Source organism: Leptinotarsa decemlineata, unplaced genomic scaffold (assembly GCF_025532065.1).
Source record: "Leptinotarsa decemlineata unplaced genomic scaffold, Ldec_3_MD MMD2_tig00000090_RagTag_RagTag, whole genome shotgun sequence".
In the NCBI taxonomy this organism is placed as follows: Eukaryota; Metazoa; Arthropoda; class Insecta; order Coleoptera; family Chrysomelidae; genus Leptinotarsa; species Leptinotarsa decemlineata.
Window position 1 is genome coordinate 1,566,643 of NW_027412541.1, and position 26,299 is coordinate 1,592,941.

The window sequence follows — 26,299 nt, forward strand, 5'->3', positions numbered from 1 at the left end:
AAGTTACTTGAAACAAAAATTACCCAAAAACCTGATATTAGCTTCGTTTTGGTCACGTTCTAGAGTTCATGTACGATAGAAGAGAGATTAGTATTTTTGTACCATTGCTTTATATCAATGGCAACAATTTTGTCACGTAACAGAATAGTGGTAACGCCATTCTCGTCGCAGCTTTCACCAGGCATTATAAGAAAATGGTTAGTATAATCTTAGCGACTGGAGAAATGTTCGGTAAAATAGATTAACAGGGTCTCTCAGTCAAAAAATAAAAAATGAAGGTATGACATTTGTCAAACCCACAAAAAATCCTATACATGTATAACTTTCTCGTCAATTTATATGTTCAATTTGTTGTTTTTCCCTCATTTTTACTGCCCTGAAGAAGCTTCCCATTAGAAGCGAACCTGTTGTTTGTCCTTTTATGCGGTGCGAACGCCAGGTACTTTAGGTAAACTTGCCTGTATTTGGGTTACACCAGGTAATATTCTTTGTGTTGGATCTTCTCTAGATTTACTGTTGTAAATTTACTGTTGTTTTGTTTAATATATTGAATTTTAGGTCTTGTTGTGTTTTGATTTGTATTTGTTCCTCGATAAGTGATTTATCACTCTTAAATTTATGGATGTTGAAGTTTTCCCAAATGTCCATACGGTTTCCCTTAATGACTCATTTTATGAGTTTTATGTTCTCTGGTGTGGGAAAATTAGGTTTGTTTTGTATGGCGTGTGTTGCAAGGTTTGATTTATGTTGGATTTATGTATGCCTTTTTGTGCTCATTGTACCTTTGGATCAGTTTTTTCTTGGTTTGGCCGATATAGAATTTGTTGCAGTCCGAGCATTGTATGCTATACACCCCGTTTAGGTTTTAGTTTTCTTCTTTTTCATAGCTGTTTATTTTTTGTGTTATTTTCGTTTTTGGCTTGTATGTGATGTTGATGTTCAGGGGTTTGAAGATGTTAGTTAGTTTTCTGGTTTGGTGTTCTACGTACATAAATGCTGTCCATCGTTGTGTTGTTTTGTCTGTTGGAGTGGTTTGATCCTTGTTCTGTATTTTTTGTTTGATTCTGTTTTCTAATTTATCTATTGTCTTTTGGGTGTATCCGTTCTCGTTCGCTATTTGGTATATGATTTTCCGTTCTTTCTTCCGGGCTTCATTGCTAAGTGGTATCCTTAACATTCTACATATGAATGCGTTATAGGCAGCCATTTTGTGTGATGGTGGATGGTTTGAACTTGCGGGTATGGTGGAGCTTGTTTGTGAAGGTTTCCATTTGGAATTGTGTTTTGTTGTAGTTATATCCGATGGTTATGTCCAACTAGTTAAGTTTCGAGTTGTTTTCTTCCTCAGTGCTGAAAATCAGTGTTTGATTTATATTAATTTAACGTAACTTACGAAATAAATCATATATATATATATATATATATATATATATATATATATATATATATATATATATGTATATATATATATATATATATATATATATATATATGTATATATATATATATATATATATACATATATGTATATGTAAATATAATTATATATACAGGATGTCCCATATAAAACTCGGTGGGCAACTATCTGAAAAATGAGAGAGAATATCCATATTTCATGAAGGCAGATGCTTTTTGCGATTTTCCGATTCGTTTTTGGATTCTGCATCAACTTTGAATTCAGTCATATAGCACACTTGTAGTTTTCCGTGAATACTGATGAAAAAAGGTAATTTCATTGCATATTATAAAGATGACCATGAATAACTCAAAATGAATGCAATAATACAAGTTTAATTAAAATGAATCCATTAGTTATGATTTCATTGTCTGTTCAATTTTATCTAGTTGCTTATTTCTGTACAAATTAAATTAAATGTTTCAAATTACCAAAAAATATGTTACTTTGACCATAACCCGACTAACATGATGATAACGAAATCAATTAATGATAACAAGAATCATTTTAGTAAGTGTTCGAACTGCTTCCCTTCACGTAGAATATACATATTGCATCTTTTGATTAATTCCCGATAGGTAACAGCTAAAAGCGTCTCTCGCGTTATGAAAGCACGAACATTTGTGATACTATTTTTCAAATCATCTACATTTTGTGGATATATCGGTTAGTTAATATCCGACATAGCACTCAAGAAAGTGGCAATCCATAGACACGTGTTTCGGGCTTTTGGTTCATCATCAGTATGGTAACCAAGTGTTGCCCATCCGTACACGTGGCTGCACCATACTGATGATGAGCCAAAAGCCCGAAACAGGTGTCTATGGTTTTCCACTTTCTTGAGTGCTATGTCCAATATTAACTTCCGTTTCTATATCAATATAGCCAATAACTTTCATATTTGTATAATTTCCTGGACTTTTTTGTTAATAATGTCCTATACCTATCTCTATCTGTTTTCGAGGTAAAAAATAAATTGTGCTAAATATGGTCCAAAACAGAGCCTTAATTGAAATCAAGTACATCAGTACTCTCAATTCATGAAAAGTTGATATTTTGATGATAGTTTGGACAAACTCGAAATATTCAAATAACACCAAGAAATCGACTCCATATCATACAGGGCGTGCTAAAATTACTATTATTTCCATTGTGCATAAAAGTAGTCAAAAGTTCATTTTTTTCAAATGAAAGATGGTGAAAAATGCTTCAAAGATGATATATCATGTCCCTATACCTAAATCGTCAAGTTTTCTCAATAAAGTCGCTTCTTCTAGAAACATTATTTTTTTTAGAATTTGGATTTAGGTAGCAGTGAAATTATCAAACTTATATATATATATATATATATATATATATATATATATATATATATATATATATATATATAATTGAAGGACAGTCTTTGCTGACTAGTTAAGAACAAAACTTGGGAATTATCTTTGGGTGATCAACAGAACGGAAGTGTACACTTATAAATAACACAAGTTATTCCAATATTTCGATAAAATTTATAATTATCTTCAGGGAAAAGCTACAAAATGTTTTTATGGTGGTGATACAATATCAATAATTTCTATATTGTATCACCACCTCCTCGTAATCGATTAAAAAATGTATTTCATTAACCAACTTGAACGTCAATATTCGCTTGCGATGAAATGTGTGGTCGCGGCTCGACTTGAATATTGCACCGTCTTAATAATGGTTATTCGTGAATATCGTCTAATCGTCTTAATATATCACAAATTCTTGCCCCGGTATTATATATTCGTTTTTCACCTTTTTTCCCTGTTCTGTTATGACTTCCACATGGTTTCCGAAAATATCCAAATCATTCTAACCAAAAGTTAGATAGAGCGCGATTAAAACATCAAAACAATAAAATATTAATGAAACTGAAGACTATAAATGAAATCATACATAATGATAATACCTATCTACATTCGGCCATCCGACATTGAATCAATTGAAGAAAAAGCACCCTCCAAGTAAATATGATGAGGAGGTCCAACATAACATTTGTTTAAAAGTTATTGAACACGGGCAAACGAGCATAACCGATATTATAAAAAATACCGATTACAAGAGCCTTACAAGCCAACATTTATTAAAACATTAAAAAAACGAGATTTTGATGTCCGTTTGGGGTTTTCATTCTGGTTTCAAGGAGAGAGAGAAGAAAATGTAAAGTTTCCGTATAAAATTTTATGGACAGATGAGGCAACGTTCTCTTAAAATGGAACGGTAAGTTCTCAAAATTGCCGATGGTGGGCCCAAGAAAATCCCAATTTCACAGTTGAATGTGGTGATCAGTATTCCTTTAAAACTAATGTATGTGTGGGATACTTAACGACCAAATAATTGGGCCATTTTTCTTTAGGGAAAATTCATCATCCGTCGGTTATCTCAACCTTTTAAATAATGAGGTTAGTGAAGTTTTAGGTAATATGCCTTTAAATATTAAATACGACCTATGGTATCAGCTTGATGGCGCACCAATACATCACACGGTTGCTGTAAAACAGTCCCTCCAACAAATGTTCAGAAGCAAAGTTATTGGACTAACTGGGAACATTATTGGCCACCTAGATCACCCGACTTGACGCCTTTAGACTTTTTCTTGAGGGGTTACCTGAAACAAAAAGTGTACCGAAGTAGACCATTTCCTGACATACAACATCAGGAAAATAACATTCGCGACTGCTGTGCAAATATAAATCCCCGATTTATCAAAAATGCAGTTACAGATGTCAGTAGAAAGACCATAATTTGTATTGAACGTGGAGGAGGACATACTGAAATGTAGGCTATAAGTGTTTGACAACCTCATTTAGGTCAATAAGTAATTTTTTGTACCCATTTGTATTTTCTATAATATTATTGTTGTTTGAAATTTATAATAATAATGATAGTTCTATCGAAATTATTTGCATTTTTTTTAGTTGCCTCTCCTTTTTCGAAATCAAAGGTTTGTTTAAGAAAATAGCCAAGTGATTGAAACTTTGCACCAGTCATGTTGAAATTTTTATAGCAAATTCTCAATTTCTCTCTAAAAATGTCCGTATGAGTAAAAATGTATCAGAAAAGTTAAACTCCATAATGAGTTTGTTATGTATACATGAATTGATGACAATTAACCAAACTTGTTTTTTTAAATAAAGGGGATATCTGTCAAAAATAAGCAAAACGTTAACTTTATCCTAGTTGCATAAAATTTGGCATATGAATATAAAATTGCCGTAGACACAACTTTTTTAAGTAACTATTTGTTAAATTCTATCTAGAAATGCACTATTTCAATTTTTTTCAAAAAAAAGTTGAACAAAGTTGACAAACACTGAACGTCAGTGAGTCGCAGTTGGCCGCATCATTTCAAGTTAAATTTAAAGCACAAACAAGTGCCGAAGTTAAACTTCATTGAAACTTCTCGAAAAAAAAGTTTTCCATATGGTGCGCATTTTAATGGTGACACTATATATATATATATATATATATATATATATATATATATATATATATATATATATATATATATATATATATATATATATATATATATATATATATATATATATATATATATATATATATATATAATATATATATATATATATATATATAAAGTTGAGAATCTTAGCGACCGGAGAAATGTACAGTAATACGGATTAACGGGGTCTCTCGGTAAAAAAATCAAAACTCTGCTCTACTTTGCCAAGCTTTCGTTTCCAATGGGAAGCTTCTTCAGGGCCTATAATTTATTGAGTTTTAGATTTTTTTACCATTGTAATAACATTACAAATCATATTTACAATAAGAATAAGTGAAACACAATGAATTGATTTTGAAGTTGGTTAACAATGTTTCATGGTGTATTTCATCAGTTCGGACTTCCATTGTCTAATATAATATGAATTGATTTGAAATTCCTGAAAAAATATTAAAAAGATTAACCGAGAATAACAATTTTATTGAACAAAAAACTGAAATTATCAAGAAATAACCTAAAACCAAACAATGATCAAAACATAAAAAATTGAAATATTAATAAAAGCTGAAAATTAAAAATTATTATAAATGAAAAATTAAAAGATTCCAAACCAAGTTATGTCATGGCGTTTTGATTGTTAGTATCCATAATCGTCTTCGGGTGATATTACTCGAAGACAATAGTCTTCGGTTTCAGGTTATTTCTTTGTAATTTCAGCTTGATTGTTCAATAAAATTGTTATTCTCGGTTAATCTTCTTAATATTTTTTCAGGAATTTCAAATCAACTTATATTAGACAATGGAAGTCCGAACTGATGAAATATAATGAATTGAACATATTGACGAAAGAAAGTTAAACATGCACAGGATTATTTTGGTATGATAAATATCATACCTTCACATAGAAGTCATTTTTCAGTGGACATGATGTTTCAATCTTTGACTCTAAAGAGCGAGTTGTCATCATTATGTTTGTTGGTGTAGTTCCAGTAAGTTACTGTATATACTGCTGAAATTATAAATGACAGTTTTCTCATTCATACAATCAGAAGACTTATTAATATTAACCATTCCAAGAAAAATGCGTTTGGAAATATGTTTTTTTGTATGTAAATCTTTGATATTAGAGTAATTTGGTTTATGTCCTGTTTCCATAGAATGTCGTGCTAATGTACATGATTTCTCCTCATTAAGCTTTATTTCACTTTCATGTGAAGTTATTCTATCTCTACGAATTCTAGATGTTTTTTCAATATAATCCAAGTTACAATTGTTGCAAGGAATGTTATAAATCACACTTTTTTGTAGTATATGTTTCATCTTTCAATTTGGTATTGAAATTATTTATAATTTTAATATTTTTTTTGCATATTTTGATATTTCGTTCATTATGAAAAAGTTTTATGATGTTTGAAGATAAATTTCCAAGATCAGGTATAGATTCATAAGAAAAATTTGATAGATGAATTATTATTACATACATTTCTGTTGATTACATTGAAATTTGTATTACTGCCAGTATTGAAAATTAAATTATTTTATAGGAATCACACGTTAAAAAGTAAGACCTCGTTAGTCCTTAGCTCGTACAAGTTTCTCAACTTTTGAGAGTTGTTGTTCTCATGGGGGCGACAGCTGAGTAACGGAAAAACAGATTTTTTTCAAACAGAGAAGTTTTCTGGGATAGGAATTTTCTATCTTCTCTAAGAAGTCTGAGATTTTATTGTTTGAGGGAAGGGTATACTGATTTTTCTATTCTTTTTCATATTTCTATTCTGTGATTTTTTATGAAAAGAATAGTAATTGATATATCTTCCTGAAATAGTAGGTTTGATATACCAATCAGTGATCAAAGAATTATCAGCTTTATGGATAGCACTTGTATCAAAAAAGTTAGTGTCTGATTATTTCCTGTTTTGATAGTAAATTGCAATTTTTCATCATATCTATTGACAACATCAAGCATTTGATGAGATTTGTCATTAGGTATTCCACAAATGACATCGTCAACATATTTTTTAAAAAAGGAATTTCAAAACTTTGTTTAGGAGGTATGTTTTCAAAAAGATCGTCCATTACGTATTCAGTTAAAATAGGAGAAATAGTAGCTCCCATTGGTGTACCAAGAATTATTTTATAGAATTTACCTTCAAAAGAAAAATAACTTGAGTTGAAGATGACAAAAAAAATTTCTTTGGTTTATTGACATTTTTTTATTTATATCATACCATCTTTCGACAATTCTCCACTAGATTCATAGGTATATTGCTAAAAAGTGAAATCACATCAAGGCTGATCAGGATCAGCCTTGATCAGGATCAAGGAAAAATCGAAAGAATCCTCAATATAGAATTCATTTTCATAATAAGTATAAGATTCAGTGAAAATTTTAGCGACCATTTAGGCAATGTGTCGATGGTTCAGCCTTCGGCTTGAACCATCGACAGACACGTCGGCCGATTGACTGAGTCAACAAAGCACCCACGTCAAACCGCCTGGCTACCGATCGAAAAATCATATGTATATTGAACAAACATCTAGAACTCTAAAAAGTCGCATCATTTCCCATAAAAGAAATTGAAGGAGGAACATGAATTGATGTGCATTATCAGAACATGTTGATAATGACCATGAAATGGATTATAACAATTTCACTGTCCTTTGTACAGAGTCAAACCAAATAAAAAAGTTTTCCGGAAATTGTACATCAATAATGACGATAGATCCATCAATAACTGATCAAAATTTGATTCAAATAATCTCAGCTTTCACACTTACATTCTCAAATATCAAAAAAAAATCAAGTCATTTTCGAATCGAAATAATTCTCCCTAAATATATGATATATTCAACACGGCACACAAAATGAAACTTGCCAAAGAGAGCATAACACTAACCAGAAGGGCTACATATTTTAATTAAGTATTTGTTTTTTGGAAATTTCGACTTTGAATCTCGAAATTTTGACTGAAAGCTCGTGATTTAAACATTACGAGATTAAAGTCGAAATTTTAAGGTTCATGACGAAATTTCGAGAATAAAGTCGAAATTTCGAGATTTGAAGTCGTAATTTCCAATAAACAAATGATGAAAATATGTGGCCCTTTTGCGCTTCCATACTATCCTGGATTTCAATGGGAATAGCTATGAATTCAGGAGAATTCACAACGAACGATGGGGCGGATTATTCGCATTGACGATGAGTGATGTCTTCAATTTGTCAACATCACAGTCATGCACACATAATCAATATTTAGCATGATAATTTATTCAACACAGCACACCAAAACGAAACGTCCCAAAAAGAGAATAACACTAACCAATTACTCAGACAGTTAGTATCCAAGTATGCTCGTTTTGTTTCCAATTGACTGCGATGAAGTAGAAAGTAGTATGTGTGGCATATTGAAATGGACAACGTGCCTGTAAAAACTGAAATAATGAATGTGGTTTGGTTCCATTTTCATACTGAAACTTTGGCTGACTCTTTTTCAACCTAATGCATTTTTAGATAATGTTATAAGTGAGCTACATTATCTGAAAATATTAACAGATTTGAATGTGGAGAAAAAAATTAATGGAAACGTGCTAAAACCAAATAAAATCACTTGATAATTTAAACTGTTTCTCCTGATTTCCAATTCAACAAGTAACGTTGTTAAGCAAACCTCATTGTTTGTGAACTAATCGTTATGGTATATGATGGAATTGTTCGATACTTGATGAAAATCCATAACTAACGTATTCAAAAAACACTTTATTGTGAGATTTTCACTAAACAGTTTTACAAAAACGCAACACGTGTTTCGCCACACAATGGATCCTTTGGGCGTGTCTTAAAAAACTAAATTCTACATATTGAATGCTCTATTGCGATAAATGTCACATATGAACATGTGGAGGAAGGACTAGAGTACACTGTTGCCGAACTCAGGACGATCAACGAGATCTCAGTTTTTATCGTGCTCTGGAAACCGTTGGACTCAACCACTGACCACAAGAATTGGTGCTACCCGTAACATTTGCCTAAAACACGGATTACACATCAAAAGTACAGTCGAACTGATAAATGAAATCAGATCGAATCAAACAGATATAGATCTGTTTAAAAAAAATATGTTTCCGTTAAACAGATGTAGATAACTTTAGGAATTAACAAAATGAATTTTGGGTAAAAAATGCGCTATTAACGTCACTAGAAAAAGGGTTAGAATGCATATTTTATTGTCCCGTAATAATTAACGTATTCAAAAAAGACTTTATTGTGATATTTTAACTAGTTTTACAAAAACGCAACACGCGTTTTGCGTGTTGCAACACGCAACGCAACACGTGTTTTGCGTGTTGCAACACGCAACGCAACACGCGTTTCATGTGTACCAGAGTTTGCAATGAATTCAATTACCTGAGCTAATGTATCTTTCCTCATTTGAAAAAATATTCAATAGAAGGGAGTTATTTATTCAATTCTAATAAATCATTCATTATTAAATTACCCGAATTCTTGAGTCTATTGATTTCTAAACATTCTAGAAGATTTAGTTTCAAACTTTTCTCTTCTAAATGTAACACGTCTTATTCATGATTGAATTCATTGTCTGCCTAAAGGTGGTTTGCAAATGTGGAATTGGTCTTTGTATTCACAAAACTACTTTTATGGTCCTTAATTATTTGGGAAAATGTTCTCCCTGTTTGGCCAATATATAGTTTTGGGCAGGAGCTAAAAGTCTGCTTATATATATAGGCATAATCTATCCGACGCTGAAGTTTTGTCTTATTGTTTTCAATGAATTTACTTAGACTATTATTGGTTCTGTGAGCTACGTTCACGACATCTTTCTTTAAAAAATGGGCAAAATTTTTGGTGAGTTCACACAAATAACTGACGTTACCGCATTTTGAATTTGGGTGGGTAGTATTTTGGAAAGCATAAAATTTAATGCAACTACTTTATGCTAGTAAGGGTGTGTGGAGGAATTATGTTTGATAATATCCGTGTAAGATGGTTTGTGGAACATTGCAAAATCATGTTAATTGTTATTTTTCGTAATGGTTAAGTCAAGGTAATTTATTGAATTATTTACCTTCCTTTCAGTGGTGAATTTTATTGACTGGTGAATGGAACTGACATATTCAAGGAACTTGCCTAATTGCCTATCTGTACTAGTAAAACAGACTAAGATATCATCTACGTATCTGTACCAGCACAAGAAACTGAAACATGAAACATTAAATGACCACGTAAAAATCAGGTACTTTGAATGTAGGTACTTCAACTTGTAAAATTAGTTATATAAAACATTGAATATATTGAATATAGAAGAAGCCATTGTATAGCCAACCACTTGTTGAGTTTTTGTAAAATTGTTTAGTGAAAATCTTATAATAAAGTGTTTAATGAATACGTTAATCCTTATTGAACAATAAAATAGACATCTAAACCTTTTTTCTGGCGACGTTTATAGCATTTTTCAGCTAAAATTCTTTTTGTTAATTCTTTCTTAATCTGCATAACCAATCTGTTTCATTTTATCTGATTTTATTTATCAGTTCGACTGCACATTTGATGTGTAACCCATGTTTTAGGCAAATGTGAGGTGCGGGTAGCACCAATTCTTATGGTCAGTGGTTGAGTCCAACGATTTCCAGAGCACGATAAAAAGTAAGACCTCGTTCATAGTCTTGAGTTACGCAACAATGTACTCCAGTCCCTTACGTGTTAATATTTTCCGATTATCGCATTATTTTCCTCAAATATATTTTTTCTGAATTTGATATATATATAGGTATTTCATAAAAGTATTGATGTTATGCCGTCCCTTACAAAAAACACTTCCACAGTTGTTTCAAACTTTTTAAAGCCAACTTGAATCAATAGCAACCTGTTATTAGACCGGTCAGTTGATACCACATCGCCCATGAAATTCGAAAGGATTGTATTTTTCTTGAAATTAACATAAAAATTCCGCTGAAATATTCAATAGAGGCCGTGTATTTAATTACGTTTCAAGAAATCCCAGCATATGCGGAAAATTGAGTTGTCTGAAGGTTCAGATGGTAGAAGGTAATTTTTATTGCCTTGATTTTGTTAATGTACACACCGTGCCTGCCGAATAACAATGAAGTGGGATGAACCAGTGTGTAATCACTTGGAAAGTTCGGATTAGGATTTCAGTGTGGAACGTGAGGTGTTGGTGGTACCATTCTGAGGTGTACTCTCGATTTCGATATCCTCGTGAAGTTTGTTTTGTGGGTCGAAGCTTAGTGTATGTCATTTGGATAATTTCTATATAGGTATGGATCATTGCATAGTTTTTTGAATGAATACAGTGTTTTCCAATAAGTGTGTAATAAATGTTTTCATTAGTTGAACAACAGAAATTTTAATAACATTAGAGGTTCGAAAATCATATAGGTATGGAATCATTGCATAGTTTTTTGAATACAGTGTTTTCCATTATGTGTGTAATAAATGTTTTCATTAGTTGAACAACAGAAATTTGAATAACATCAAAGGTTCGAAAATCATATTAGCTACTATTAAAATCTTACAGCAGACAGGGCAGATAAAAAATTATTGAATTTATTCAAGAATAAAGTACTTTTATTTTGAAAAAATAATCTGATATTATCGATACATTTTACGGTTCTCACTGTATATTGCCATTCATTGATGTAAAATGTTTGGTAAAAGTTCACAAAATGAATAAATTGTCATTAATTTTCATTCGCAAATATGAATATGCGATATTTGTACTTCGTCAGACTTTGATCAATCAGGAATATTATGAAAATTCTTTGTGAATGTAACTATTCGTCAATAAATATTACAATAAATACAATGAGTCTGTTATGATATAGAGATATTCATTTCATAAAATAAAAAATTCAGTTTGGTATCTCCTTTGATACTCTCGAATAAATTTTCAAAGCTACAAACTATGTTTATTCTACACAGATTTTATTTATCAATAATATTTCAGGCAGAAGATTCACCTTTTACAATAAAAATCTATTCGAAAGTATTCAATCACTTGTTCTTCATATTTCTCAATTGAGATTGAAACTTCATTCGAAAAAACGGTGTCTTACTAATTGAAAAAATCGTGAAACATAACATCAAAATCAAATCCTATGAATTTCCTTATTCCGAAGGCACAGATAAGAAATAACAAATAACAGATAAAAAATATACATATATAATATACTGTTGTCCGGGTTGAACCGCGTCTGTAATTTTCATCGTTTCGACGTTTCGGCTCCTGCTTTGGAACCATTTTCAAAAATCACTTAGATTCGTACTTACATGACTCGAAGACGAGGTCGTAATCTCCCTTGTCCCCAAGTCTCGTTACTAGTTCTATGTTTTCCGTGTTCCACTCTGCTTTTTCCTACCTGCCTCTAAATCTTTCTGTTATAGATAATATTTTAAAATGAATGACTAAACTACGGGGAAACTTATGGATCGATAGAAACTATGTGCATTTTCTTCTTTCCTTGCAACACGACGGTTTTTCATATCCATCCAAAGTTTTCTCTCTTGTGAAGAAATCCAAGCATTGTGATAAACTCAATTGGCCAGTTCTTTGTGGTATGGAAGTGACAAATCTCAGAAAGGATCGAAGGTTACAGATGAGTATCCACAGTGTGTGCACTTCATCGTGGATTTTAATTGACCAACGAAATTATCTACAATCTTTGAGTTATATGTACTCAAATAAATCAGTAATGACTCTTGTACTTTTCCGCTGTAATATCCGTTAAGGTCAGTTAAGGTTTCTCATTAATTCTATTAACGTCATCATGTAAACCATCTAAAAGATAACGAAGGAACTCCTGGGCGTCTTGATGCGCATGACCGATGAATCGAGTGGCAAAACTCTGAATCTGACTTTATAAGGAGACTGTGTTCACTGCTGTATCAGATTAATATTCTGACCACAATTCCTTAATAACTTCTGCTCAAGCTTTCATTAAAGCACCCTCCCTACTAGAGGTATTAGTATTGATATCTTTCATGTACTCATCGTTTTTTAAATATTCCAGTAACTATCTAGTATTTGATAAACATTGGATTACACTGTTCATGAAACAGGCGTTGCCAGTATTTTTCAACCCATTAAGCTCAAGGGTTTTGTATGATGAATGTATCACTGATCTAATTGTGTTGTAGCTGTTGATGATACGTTCGCCACCACTGTTTTCTTTCCAGTAATCAAGGATGCGATGATTTTCCCCATCGTTGGACCAACGGAATTAGGAATTTTCTATGATGGTTAAACCCATAATATCGTATGCTTCTTCAGTTTGATGGTTAAAGATTATTGAACCTACCTTTTCTTACATATAACAGGGGAGACAAGAGTAGGCCAATCCTGTCATGTTAAAGTCATGAACGGTGAACAGTGGATGTTGAACAGTTATCTCGAGAAAGTGCTTGTAGAAACCATTTGTTATTCAGATGGGTCGAAAACTAACCATGAGACGAATGCTGAAATATTATTGCTTTTGAAATATATTGGAATCTTGCAATGTGCAAGTCAAAATGAGACTGTTACACTTTTCTCATAGAGTTTTTTCATTTTCGCATAATTTGCAACCATACATTTTGATAACCGGAATAACTCACGATAAAGATTCCTATACCGAAACGGCTGTAAATATGTAGCGAACTTTCTATAGGGTGTTACTTTTTTGTAACCCGATTCTACCTAATTTTCACGATTCCACTAAGTACTTTTTTATCTCTTTTGTTTTATTTCTATATTTCGCACAAGAAGAATATGTTAGGTAGTAGTGTGCTGAAAAACAGCACCATTTCTACTGAAAATTCATTTCACAACAAGACATTTCCAGTTCTTCTATACACATAATTTCAATTTTGAATTTGTGTATTGTGCCGTTTTTGTGTCAAATCCTTCACCTACTTTGTCTTAAATTAAATAATAAATATTATTTTTATGTAAAGTCGACTTACACGAATTCTGGTCTTGCACTATGTGTATGGTTGTGCCTATGAAAATTCTCTTGAAGCTGAACATATTCGTATTTATTCGGTGAGATATCATAATCGTTTGATACCCGATAATCATAATTCATGAATATTCATTGGTACCTTTACGAAAGTGGTTCTTTATTCAAAACTGCATACGATGCTGAAAAAGCCCGTTATTATTGAATACTCTACGTCGAGTAAGCATTTTCGAATGAAACTATTTCTAGAAATATTGTTCGTTAACTAAATGTTGTTTGAAGGTCTATTCAGAAAGCAAAATTACCAGAATATTATTTCTAGGAAAACAGTTAATATGTCAATTTGTTAATTGATGACATTTTATTCTTTGGTACACTGTTTGGAACCTTTGGTGTAGTTATGAATATTACTGGAGAGATATTGAATCCGTTGTGGGGAACGAGAAGTGCCGAATTTATTACAACTATTCGTTTCCCACCCTCAGCTAATACAAGCTAATACAATAATAATACAAGCTAATAAGCATGATGTAGTCCTCCTCGACCACCAGAGCAAGACGATATTCGTCGTGGAGTTTTCAGCTCTTGGCGAGACGAATATCGTCCGAAAAGAGGAGGAGAAACGGATAAAATATCGAGAGTTTCTCTTCGAACTCCGTATATCTACTCTATCCAGACCACTCTGTCAAAATGGTTGTTATGATTATTGGAGCCCGTAGTGGCTCACTGCGCTTACTCAGGAAACATGATTCTCGAACCCAATGATCACTCATCCCACGGTGTGGGGAGTGGTCGTTGGTTGATAATGCTGGGGCACCTTCCTGAATGTATAAGGGCTTCGAGATATAGGGCCTGACCAGCGCAAACTACGGTGGAAAAAAATGTTTATTCTCAACAGGTTTACACCCACAAATGACAAAAATACAAATAATTAGAGAGTATAATAAAAGATTCAGAATATAAAAAAATATAGAAAACAATCATAACATCTACTTTTTAATAGTTCTTAAAATAAACTGTTTGCTGTCATGATGTGTACGGCACAGGTCGGACACTTGAACAACTGAAACATTACCAATATCGGCGACTTTTTCAATAAATTTGTCCTAGTATTTCTATTGTAGAAAGTATTCATATGCCTGAACTATGATCTAGGTACAAGAAACTGAATTTGTTCTAACAAGTCACTGCAATCAATTTTGTTATTCAAGAGTTTGACTAAAAACATTATTGCGGTATATTATCTCCTAGGGCTTCTGAGTTAAATGTGTTGAAAAATATTCTGGTCTATATCCCTAGGTGGACAGATTCCATTGCACAAACATGACGGAATTCTGATATAATGAAGACCAAATTGAAGATGCATAGTCTACCTTACTTCTAACGGAAGTAACATACAATAATTTGAGCGTATAGCCATTTGAAAAGTTTTCCTGGTTTCTGGAGAATATCCCAATAGCTTCAACCCCGACGATACAGTGTGAGTTATATGAGTATTAAATGTAATCCTTCGATAAAACACGACCCCTAAATCTTTTAATGTGTCGCCGTTTTCGAGAGCCGTATTATTTATGGAAAATTATCCTCCAGATTTTAGGCCCACTCTTGAGACGTGCCCATCACCACAAAACAGTGAATATAATTCTGGAAACAATTCGCATTCTCTTATTCCATCGGACAGCCAGGTTTCCGTTACACTAATTATATTAAAGTCATTTGAATATACTGAATTATAAAAAATCTTAAGTTTTTGTGAACCTTCGCATTATAATAATAACAATCTAGACACCTACTGATTAAACAACACTCAATTAATTAAACAATGATTTCATATCTCCCAGTTTCCCCATAAATCTGTTACAGGCATTGCAAGTTAATTTGACATTCTTCGATCTGCAGCAAGTAATCCCCAAATCATCAGCGTTAATTCCATAACATCTTTAGTGAATTTCATTTTTACCTCAATCGCAAGGAATAGTTGGACCACCCTATTTAGTCTGGCCGTACACGGACCACATATTTGCAGTTGAGGCAACCACAACATTGTGGCCACGTTGACTGCATTTCGCGATTGACCCAACCCCATTGTTGTGGTCGACTTGCGGTCATATAAACCGAACTTTCAGTTGAGGCAACTGATATCAAAAATTGAATGTTATGAGACCAATATGTACGTGGTTGGGTACGACTGCAAGTTTGTGTACGGTGGATGCCGCGATGACATCTCGGCGGAGATCAACAGCAAGTTGACTGCTGAAGCTCGTTTTGAATTTTGTGAACGCCCGTGTACGTGTAGTAAAGTATTTCTTATGGGCGGCTTGAGTTCGCTGGAACGCGACTGCAATTGTGTGGTCGATCCGACCGCAAAATGTGGCTGCACTTCGCGGTTGACCCAACCATATTTTTGTGGTCGACTTGCGGTCATATAAACTGCACTTGCAGTTGAGGCAACTGACATCTATATTTTGTGGTGTCAGAGTTTAGTGCCAGTTTCAAAATGGATTTCGAAGGAGAAGCACTACTACTTTTTATTTTGAGGAGAAGGAGAAGACGTAGGAAGGTACGATCGTTTTGGGTACATCCACTTCTGGTTGCGCGCCAACAGGAAGGACATTTTTATATTTTGTTTGAAGGTGGTTGACAATGTTTCGTGGTGCATTTCATCAGTTCGGACTTCCATTGTCTAATCTAATATATAAAAATGAATGTTCGTTGGTTGGTAAGTGATAAACTTTTACATCGCTCAACCGATCGTGATGAAACCTGACATGTATAGGTAATTTTTCATAGGAAAGATTTTTAGGCTATCAATTTTTCTGTAACTCGCCACTAGTTGGCGCTGTAGAACAATTTTTTGAAAGCACTGTTATGTAGAACAGTGCTGCGCACGCCTAAGTTCGTTGATTCTGATTCTGTCAAAACATTGGAACAGCAGCGATACAGCAACATAGTACTAATTAGTACCTCAACTAAAAAATTCTATGCGGGCGAAGCCGTGGGCAACAACTAGTATGAAATAAACTGATATGAAATACCTGAAAAAATCTCTAAAGAAATTAAAAAGATTAGCTGAAAAAACAATTTCATTAGACAAAAAACTGAAATTACAATGATATAACATACAAGCAACAACCGGTAAACTCCGGCAATACGAAAAAAAAATTTTAATTACTTCAGAATATCCATTAGTTCTTTTGATGAATTATTTAGAATTTTGAAATTAAAAATTGAACGCTGTGAGACCAATATCAGAAAAAGTATACGGCGGTGTACGCGGTTGGGTACGACTGTAAGTTTGTGGTTAGTGTCCAGCGGATACTGCGATGCACTGTTCTAGTTTAACAAATTGTAAAATCGGATAGCCGGTCAACAAAAGTATCATATGTAGAAATTTTACGATTTTTAGTACGGTAGATGCATTAACAGTGCGCAGCACTCTCGGCAACATGAACGCATCCGTTTTTATGAGTATAGAACTTTAAACTGTATTATCTCGGTGAATAATTATTCAATTTAAGCCGACGCAGGTCGTTTTTGAAATGTCCTGATTGGTGAAGATTTTACCTTTGAGAAAGTTATCGGAATGCTTGACAAGATGCTAGTCGGTTGGTGAGAGGTCTGGGGAGTATGGTGATGGTGACGATCCTATCCAAAGAAGGATAGTTTCGGTTGTACAATAGCAAAGAAGAAGAGACCTCGAAATGTGACTTTTTCTGTTGATCATTCATATCGTGGGGAACCCACTTTTCGAACTTGTTACCTTTCCAGTACGTTTTATACCACCAAAAACCGCACGAGAGCTGACGCCCAGTTCTTCTGCCATATCACGAACCGTTTGTAATAAATCAGTCTTCAATAGGATAACTATAGGTCGACCACCTCGAGGCTCGTCTTCGAGGCTAAAATCTCCAGAAAAAAATTTTGCAAACCACCATCGAAGAGTGCGTTCATTTACACTTTACTTTCATTGCTAAATGCCTGGTTCATTTTTTTTATCTGTTTCTGCAGCGCTTTGGTTCAATTTGAATTCATAGAGAAAAACTGATAGTAATGGAATGAAAAAAGACAACAAATTAAAATTTGGGAAAAAAAACAGCATTAGACATTAAAATGGACAAAACTTCTTAAACAAACTAATAATATAAATGGACACTTCGCATAATTTTAACTAGTCCGGTCCTTTCGGAATGTCGAAGTCTTTATACACGTTACGAAAATGGGTTGAGTATGTTTACATTCTTTGTGAAATGTGTGCAAAACACTAATACTTAATTAGGTGTCGATACTTGAATTGACATTCAGAGAACGAATTATGGAATTTATTTTGTAATGATTTATATTCACAAGGTTAAGTTTGTCCGTTTCAACATATATAAATCGTGTAATACCCAAAAACGAAAATGCATTCTACCCACCGGTACCCACCTGAATAATATTATGATCTGATCTGAAGTACGTAAAATTCAATAAATTCGAATCGCAAAGTAATATTTCACCTAATGATATTTGTTTTGTTTTCTTTCCTAGTAGAAAATAAAATATGGTAGAAGTCGAAATATTTACAGTGTTTCTATTTTATCGGTCATTCCACAGTTTTTCCTCGATCTGTATCAATCGTGACAAATATTGGTCGGAATAAAATTGAATGTTTACCATGTCTTTCGCGAAACATCTGAAAGTTTCAACAGTGAATTGTATACTATTTTTCATAAATTTTTTACATCATTATAATAATTATATTTAATTTGTACAAAAGCTCTCAATCATTTGGCTATAATCGGAAATGAATTAACTATTTTCAATAATATGGCTTATTACGTGAAAATTATGTTTTGTTTGATTAATAATAATAACAAATGTCTTCATTCTCACTATCTACGTACACTGAAGCACAAGTATAATTAGATGAAAAAAAAACATGTATGACAGGAAATCTCAAGGGCAAGTTCACCAATTGGTGCTCTATCACTCAACACCCTTGCTGTAGTGAGGCTTATATTTTTTTATTTTGCCTACCTAACGTGAGCCTACTTAACCTAAGTGTCTAATCCTAAGCCAAGCCTAACCCTTTTGGGTCACTCGTTATTTTCTTCGTTTGTTTGAAGGTGATTGACAATGTTTCATGATGAATTTCACTAGTTCGGACTTCCATTGTCTACTATATAAAATGATTTGGAATGCCTGAAACAACTAAAAAAGAAGAATTGATAATGAATAGCTGAAAATAACAATTATATTAACCAAAATAAACCTGAAATGAAATAATAGTGAAATAAAATACAAGTAAAAATCGAACAATTAAATAAATGAAAATAAAGAAATGAAAAAAGAAAATAAAAATGAAAAGTGGAGAGATTCCAAGTCACGTTAGTTCATGACGTTTCGATTGTTAGTATCTACAATCGTCTTCGGGTGATGACTTGACTGATTCCTCCGAGAGATGACTATTTATAGGTCGTTCGAGTACTTTCACTAATCTCCGCTTTCCATTTTTGTGTTGATGGGTCCAAACATGGTCTGCTATTCCTGATTTGCTGGTTTCCCCTCGCTGAGTGTGTTTCTTACGCTCGGCAATGCGAACATTCAATGGCCTCTTAGTTTCACCAATATAGGATTTTCCGCACTCACAGGGTATCCGGTAAATGCAATTCTTGGAATTGCAGTCCGAGTTTGGTAGCCTGGTTTTCGTGACGCTGCTACGGATAGTATTACCGGATCTGAAGCAGGTTCTGATGTTGTATTTGTAACCAATTTCTCTTATCCTCTCCGATAATCCTCCGATGTAGCGATGGTTGTGACGGCTTCTCTTCCTTGCGAGGTTCCTGCTGTCTTTTAGCCAAAGTTTTCTACCATCGCTTTGGAGTAGCCATTCCGTTGAAGATCATTTTTGATGATGTCTAGTTCCTTCTCGAGACCTTCCTTCGTATTACAGAGCCCAAAAGCACGGTCTAATAGAGTCTTGATGATTCCTCTTTTAGTCGATTGGTGGTGGTTGGATTCGTGGTTCAGATACTGTCCCTTATGAGTGGGTTTTCGGTATACAGATGTTTCCCACTTAGTGTCGGTCCTCTTCACCAAAACGTCTAAGAATGGCAATTCATTGTCGATTTCCTTCTCCATTGTGAAAGTAATGGAAGGTCTCACGCTGTTGATGTGTTTCAGGAAAGCGTCTAGTTCAGTATTCCCATGGTTTCATATTATGAAGGTGTCGTCAACATATCTCAACCTGACTCGAGGTTTCTTGTGGGATTCTTCAATGGCCAGAGTTTCAAACCACTCCATATATATGTTGTCTATGACTGGTGAAAGTGGCGATCCCATTGGCAGTCCCTCATCTTGTGTAAAGAATTCGTCCTTCAGTTGGAAATAACAGTTTCGTACACAGCATCCTAGTAATTCCATGATTACTCCTATAGGTAGATTCGTTCTCTCTTTCAGGTTCCCGTCTTCGGATAGCTTTCTCTGTATGATTTAATGTTTAATGTTTTGCTGTTAAAGATCTGTTTGTTGGATTTTATTAGGCTATTAATTTGTCTTTCATATTTTGTGGTTGGATCGTGATTCATCGTGCTAAAATCGTTTTCCGTTATATAATTGTTCACTTTATATTCCTGTTTTTCAATAATAACCGTGGCGTCACTTTTGTCGGCTTTAACTGCTGTGAGTTGTTGGAGATCAACTTCTTTTTTATTGATTTGATGGCTTTCGTGATTGCTGGTTTCTCCGGAGTCTTTTCCGGTTTTTTGATTATTTGTTGTTGAAACAGGTTCTGATCTCATACGTGGACCCAATTCTTCTTATCCTTTTCGATACTCCTCTGATGTAGAGAAGTACAAGTACTGGTTGTGGTGGCTTCTTCTCTTTGTGGAGCTCTTGCTGTCTTCTAGCTAAAGCCTGTTCTACCATCACTCTGGAGTAACCATTCCGTTGAAGGTAATTTTGTATGATGTCTAATTCCTTTTCGAGATCTTTTTTGTATTACATTTAGTGTCGGTCCTCCACCAATACTTCTAAACTTCGTTGTGGACTTCCTTCTTCATTGTGAAAGTAATGGAAGGATTGGGTTCAAGTTTAACATCAGAACCTGTTTGAGATCTTGGAACACTATCCGTAGCAGTCTCACGAAAACCATGCTACCAAACGCGGACTGCAATTCCAATAATTGCATTTATCGGATACCATGCGTGTGTGGAGATTCATACATCGGTGAAACTAAGAGACTATTGGAAGTTTGCATTGCCGAGCACAAGAAACACACACAGCGAGGACAAACCAGCAAAACAGAAATAGCAGAACATGTCTGTACTCATCAACATAACATCAAGTGGTCTCAAGCTGAAATCATCCACAAGGAGGAACACTGGTTTGACTGGTTTGTCCAACAACGCATTTTGCCAAGCTAGCATAAAGAAACGCATCATATGGAAACTTATAATCGAGCGGAACACGACCAACTCCCGCCAAACGGTCAGATCCCGCTAAAACCGATTAAGCGGAGAGAGGAAAGAGGGGATAGGTGAAAGCACTCGAATTACCTATAAATAGTCAAATTTCGGAGAAATAAGTCCAGTTATCACCGGAAGATGATTGTGAATACTTACAATCGAAATTTTAATTTCTTGTTAATATTTTTTAATTTTCATTTCGTGTTGATAGTTAAATTTTTTGATTGTTGCTTGTATTTCATTTCATTGCGATTTCAGTTGTTTTGCTTGATATACTTTGCCATTTTTCAGCTAATCTTTTATAGATTTCATAAATTCTTTTAGGGATTTCAAATCAATTCATGTCATATCAGACAATGGAAGTCCGAACTAATGAAATGCAGCACGTAACATTGTCAACCACCTCCAAACAGTCATTGACGTATTTCACACAAGAACATTAATGAGTCCTTTTTAATTAAATATCTGTAGCCACCTGGGCAAGTGATTCTATCGCAGTAGGAGAACATTTCTCGGAATTTCTGTTTATTCACAGGCGAGAAAGATTAGAATTCATGATTTGAAAAACTGTTTTCGTCTTCCAACCTCGTGAGACTATTAGCAACTTTACGAAATCTTTGTAAGAATATTTGCAGTTGCGGACCTTTTATTATGTAAGGCCTTGATGTACCGGTGAAGCTAATCTTCTATCGCAAACAAAACAATATATAATGTAGTTAATGAATGAATACACTTTTCGATATCTGTTAACTTGACAGTAGAATTTTTGAATAAAATTCTATTTTCATAGCCAACTTCTGATTTGTGTTTTGTACTGACCCATATAGAACAAAGAATGGGTTTTGAATTTGCGTTATTTGCTGTAATTCATATTATGGAAACATGTTTGAAGATCAACAGAAAATATTTCTTCAGGTTTGAAGTGGAATTTCTTGAACTTGCAAAAGTAGATGGCGTGTAAGATATTCAAGGAGTTAATAGACACGTGTGACCTGAATGACCTCTAATACGCATCCAGGGACGCGTATTAGAGAGTATGCTATATCAGCCGGATGATTACTAAGCATACATTTAGAACTAGTTGTTATGACGCCTCTCGCCACTCTTTACTTGTTCCTTGTGTCATACCGAATAAATTAATTTGTCAATTTCAAATTTTAAAGTTTTCTCAACTTCAAATAAATTATTTTTGCAAGGTCACGACGGGGGCTTCAATTTACAGCATTTAAATGACATTCTGTTGGATACACCAGTACACATACTACTCCGCTGTATCATAAAATGAAATAACCTCCTCTTCCTTCCCAACGGATGTTTCTCCGGAAGAAGGAGATATTAAGAGCATATGGTTGTAGGTTCACAGACAGATCAAAATAACTTCACGTTCTGATGCAGATGTTTTCAGTTGCTGACTCAATACAGAGATATCAACGTGTCTAGGAACCAAAGCGACTGTATTCCTAGTGAAAATGAATGCTATTGAATTGTTGGCGGAGACATTGGAAGAACACAACCTCATCACTGAGGTTGTGTTCAGTTGTGTAAAAGTTGTGTTAACACATTGTCGTTGGTCTGGAATCCTAGCCATACTGGTCTGGAAGACTGCTGACTCTCTTGCAAAGGAGGGTGGTGCAAGCAACTTCATCGGACCGGAGCCCGTCATAGGCATCGCCTTAGGCTTTGCCAAACAAACATTGAACACCTGGATGGCCAGAAGATTTATAGATTTCTGGCAGAATCTTCAAGAATTGGCTCACTCCAGCCGTTTATTCAACTTCCAAAGCTTGATACTAAACATTTCTTGGACTACAGTATGGATGAACTACGATCTCTAACAGGCCTTCTCACAGGTCACTGTCATCTGAATCATCATATGCAGAATATGTCTATCGCCTCTGTTTGGAAAATGATGAAACAGCAGAGAACATACTTTGTGCCTGCTCCGGCAGAGCCGTACTCCATTATCTGACCTGAAAGACTACTCACCATACAAACTAATCAGCTTCGTTAAGAAGCTTCGTTTATTTGGTCGAGTGTGAATATGTGTGAACCACAATAAACCCGTGTGGGTTGCAGTGGAGAGTCGAATATATCTACTAACTTTTGACCTCACCTTACCTAACCTACCGACCAGAAGGATGTAGACCCGCTGGGATTAACAAACAGTTTATTCCCAATTTTCTGATTGTGAAGTTCTTTGCTTTCATTCGTTCTAAGATTGCAGCTGTTGCGAGCTTTAATAAACCCAGTTCGGTTTTCAGCACTGGAATTTTTTTCCACTGCCTATTGGTGAAATTTTTGGCAACAGCTTGTTCGCAACCTTCGTTGAACCAAGGTTTGCCGTCAGAAGTTCGATTAATTGAAAAAATAGTAAATGCATCCATGGATGATAGAATAACTTCCGTGACTTCAAAAGCACAAGTTGATTGTAATGCCAAGCTTTGTGCGGCTCAGATTGTTCCCCAACATTTATAGATAATTCATTCAATTCTGAAATGTGTTTGTGATCAGAAGATCCTAATGGAGGTCTTATGGTAACTATGTAAATTTCTGGATTGGTTGTTATGTATACATCCAGAAGACTAGCATATTCTCTTTCACGGTCAGAAATCCTGGTTGTCTCATGTATAATCTGAGTATGTCCGCTGCTTATTGCAAAAGCCTCATATTCGCGACCTTGTTCATCGTAAATATTTGAAAATTTGAGACATTCGATATTGTGAACATTGAAGTCACCGAAAATGGCACTGGAATGATTGATTTGCAGAATGGCAATGGTGTTTGCAAGTAAAGACAATAGTGTCCTTTATTGTTATCGCTTGGTTGTCGTTGAACGCAGCAAATGGACTTAGTAATCTTCTGTGGTATCATTTTAAACCACATAACATCAATGGTTTGGAGTACCAGTACTTTATCTCGTCGACAGGAGATGTTGTTTCGGATAAAAAGAGATATTCCAGGGTTACGTTCCGAGTCGGGAATGGAAATGATAGCTGGGATATAGAAAATTGATAGGGTTAGTTGAAGCGCACTGACTTTGGTTTCTGTGAGTTCATGAATATGAGGACCATTTGTTTGCAGATGTTGATGCACTGAGTTTATATTTGAGTTGAGTCCTCTGATGTTGCAGAAATCGATTTTTAGGTTGCCAGTGGGCCTTTGAGAAACTGCAGTTAACATGTTATTTTCCTGTGGACTGATGTTAGAAGGATCCTGCCGACTGTCAGAAGTAGCGGTTTTCGAATAACTTCTGCAGGATATATTATATCATTGTATTATATTATACTATATTATATCATATATCATTTTATATCATTCTATAGTATATTGTATTCCCACCCTTGTGGGATAATGTGACGTCACGAGTGTTGGCGGGTGTGGGGAGAACTTTATCAAGCATACTAATCATGGCTTGCATCGCTTCACTATATCCCTTTCCTAATGTTTGTTCTGCTCCAAATTTCCAAGTCTTCAACTCGCAGCTCCGTCAAAACACGCTTTCACCGTCTAGAATTCAAAGTCATGCAGTTCAAGACAATTAGATTTCACAATCATAGCATCACAATGCTATTGAATTGGCTTTCAGGATGTCGCCTGGTGCCTACATTCTATACTTGTAGAAGACCTTTTTATTGTTATATAGAAATTATTTTCTCTCCTCACTCCGATTCGATGTCGAGGACAAAGTCCAATCTCTAGGTCAATCTCATGTTCAAGGTCATATGACGTGCCTATAGCTCAATGCCGTTAACGTGTGGGGATGTTCAGAACCGTAATTAGCATCCTAGGCTCTAAGGTGGCTAGATTTATCGCTCCTTGCTTTTTTGTGTACATATATAAAAGAAGAAATTATAGAACTCAAGCAATATCTTCTTTAACATTTCGAACAGAATTTTAATAATTATATAGACTCAGGTGGTACGAGCATTCAATAAAATAAATGGTAATTGATACATAAACAAATGCAAATTTCCAAATGTATTTTTTTACAAAACTATAAGGCAGAATTTTAAAATTCAGGGACTATTTTGCAAATATTGTCCATGGCATCTTGCTCGGCACACATGCCATTTAAAATTTTTTGAATGATGATCACAAATTCCGGGATTTAAAGAATCGACCAGTAATTGCGTTATCCTGAAATGTTATCAGGATGTTATCTTGATTTTGTCATTGAACATTTAAATAACATCACTTAGTATTCTTCTCAAATTCATAGAGTCCTTTCGACTGAAAATGGTATGTCTCATTATGTATCAAGAAGTAGTACCAATACTTTACGAATACATCATTTATTTTCATTGTCATCTATAATTTCATTTTATTTGATATTTCAACTGTTGCCTATTGTCTCATAAATATTAGATGAGTGTAATAGAATTTTATTTATTTTTGAATTACCATATTTACATTATATTTCGTTCGGTAATTGTAAATATAGATTATCATATAACAGAAAATTACTGCTTACGTCATTTCCTCAGCGATATAGTTCAAGACAATTTTTAATAATGGTGATAAAAAATTAAACCATGTTCTATTTTATCACATAGAAAATCAAAATTCGAACTATCCTTGTTTCTTACAGTTGATGGTACTGTACGAAACAATTAGCCGAATCTGCCATTATTAAATTTATAATGAATTGTGAAAATGTCCCAATTTCCATTTGATTGAGATATGAAATCATTTCAAACGTTATCGATGTTCGAGATTTTGAATATTGGATTACGAATTTTTTTTGTAGTATATCATCGTAAACAATTGATAAGCTGTTAATTTTTAATAACTTATTCGCTACATGTATTACTAATGAATGATTTATTTTATTCTGTTCTGGCAAAGATAGAAACTGTTATGCTTTTAATAGGAAAAATTCAAAGTCAATCCAATGTACGTTGGATGAAATGATGTGAATTTTAGGAGTGACAAATG

General features: G+C 34.1%; 1 protein-coding gene across 3 annotated transcripts in view; it reads left to right on the forward strand.

The window, feature by feature from the left end:
• LOC111514388 (very long chain fatty acid elongase AAEL008004) overlaps positions 1 to 26,299 on the forward strand; it is a 201,237-nt gene that overhangs the window by 80,035 nt on the left and 94,903 nt on the right. Inside the window, exon 1 of one of the 3 annotated variants that reach the window (XM_074172313.1) lies at positions 11,091 to 11,240. The exons of the other annotated variants lie outside the window; for them this stretch is intronic. The gene's annotated coding sequence lies outside the window, so the exon portion shown is untranslated. Of the gene's footprint in view, positions 1 to 11,090; positions 11,241 to 26,299 lie in introns of those variants that run through there. 3 annotated transcript variants of the gene reach the window in all.